The 1,815-nt window shown below is 48.3% G+C and overlaps 1 pseudogene; it reads left to right on the forward strand.

Moving 5' to 3' along the window:
* Positions 1 to 204: 204 nt before the first annotated feature.
* On the forward strand, positions 205 to 307 carry LOC112117092 (annotated as a pseudogene).
* The last annotated feature ends 1,508 nt before the right edge of the window (positions 308 to 1,815 follow it).

A 1,815-nucleotide genomic window follows, 5' to 3' on the forward strand; every position in this document is an offset into this window, starting at 1 on the left:
ACATTTAATTGAGAGATTCCATTCTAGTTTTTCCAAATAAAGGGCCCATTTACTCAGCCCTTACTCATGTTGTGTACAGTACCTTACTATGCAAGTAGCCACATTGAAGTCAATGGGGCAGATTTTAATACCTTTACTCCCACTGGTTTCAAAGGGATTACTTGCACAGTAAGGTGTTACTTATTGTCAGTAAATGTATCAAAATCTAGATATCATGATCACAAAGGTAATTTTCCCAGGGTGAGGCTCATCCATTGCACTCCGGGTATGCTGACCTCTGTGATTTCCCCAAATGGGGGAAACTCAACCGCATGAAAGAAAGGGGCAGATTTAGGCACAAAGTAATGATAAAAGGGCTTGATTGGGTGATCTTACTCACATTGAATAGCACCTTACGGCACGAGTAGTCCTCCTGACATCCAGGGCATAGGCACCAACACTCACTGGCAGCCCCGCCGATCAGCTCCTCCTCCTCCCCCCAGTGCCTACCACCCACCGGTGATCAGCTGTTCAGCAGCATGCAGGAGGTGCTGGGGGGAGGAGTAGGAGCAGGGGGCAGGAAGAGGCGGAGCGAGGGTGGAGCGAGGGAAGAGGCTGAACAGAGTGGGAAGAGGGGGGGTGGTGCAGGGGTGGGTAGAGGCAGAGTGGGTGTGGGGCCTTGAGGGAAGGTGTAGAGAGGGGACAGGGCCTGGGGGTCAAGCATCCCCAGGGAAACCAGAAAGTCAGTGTCTCTGATCAGGGAACTACTCACAGAGCAATACAGAGAGTTTGTTTGCCTCTTCAGGAAAGAACACGGATATTAAGTCTTAGGGTATGTCTACACTACCGCGGTAGTTCGACGGCTGGCAATCGAACTTCCGGGTTCGATTTATCGCGTCTGGTCTGGACGCGATAATTCGAACCAGGAAGTGCTCGCCGTCGACTGCGGTACTCCACCTCAGCGAGAGGAGTACCGCGGAGTCGACGGGGGAGCCTGCCTGCCGCGTGTGGACCGCGTCTGAACCGCGGTAAGTTCGAAGTAAGGTATGTCGACTTCAGCTACGTTATTCACGTTATTCACGTAGCTGAAGTTGCGTACCTTAGATCGAATTGGGGTGTTAGTGTAGACCAGGCCTTAGACACTCACAATTGAAACTAGAAATTAGTTTGAACCAAAACCCCAAACGCTTTGAACGTTGAGGGAGATGGGAGACTTGGAATCCACGTTTAGATCTGGATTTCAGTCAACCTCTCTCTTTAGTATGGGCTGAACAAAAACCCTGGACCTAAACACCCATGATGAAGGCTGTGGGGTTCAACATCCAGAAACGGATCCTAACTCTGAGGCTCAAGCCCATCCCTAATACAGACATGTGTCATGTAAAATACATTCAGGCTTTACTGTTTTCATGCCACACAATCCTTTGTCTCCAAAACAAGTTAGGAAGTATTTTCTTCATTCCCTTTGGTTTCATCATTCAAGGTTTGAAAACCAGGAGAGGGACTGGAATATTGTGTACATTATAATATTAGCCCTCTTACTCCAACGTGAACACGTGTTTAGGGCCCCCATCACCACAGCTTCCGAGCACCTCACAAGAACGATGAACTTGTCCTTACATCACCTCTGAAGTCGGAAAGCATTATTGTCTCCATTGTACAGATGAATACACTGAGACAGGCAGAGGAAGGCCTTGTCTATACTGTGGATTTTTTCCCCACTGTTAAGACTCCTAAGACTAGTGCAAGCCCCACCATATATTGGGATAACATGTCTGCATTTGCACAGTGTAACTGCAGTGGTGCAAATTTCCCTAATGTAGACAAATCTCATGT

This window comes from Terrapene carolina, unplaced genomic scaffold (genome assembly GCF_002925995.2).
Source record: "Terrapene carolina triunguis isolate 2854851 unplaced genomic scaffold, T_m_triunguis-2.0 Scaffold179, whole genome shotgun sequence".
In the NCBI taxonomy this organism is placed as follows: Eukaryota; Metazoa; Chordata; order Testudines; family Emydidae; genus Terrapene; species Terrapene triunguis.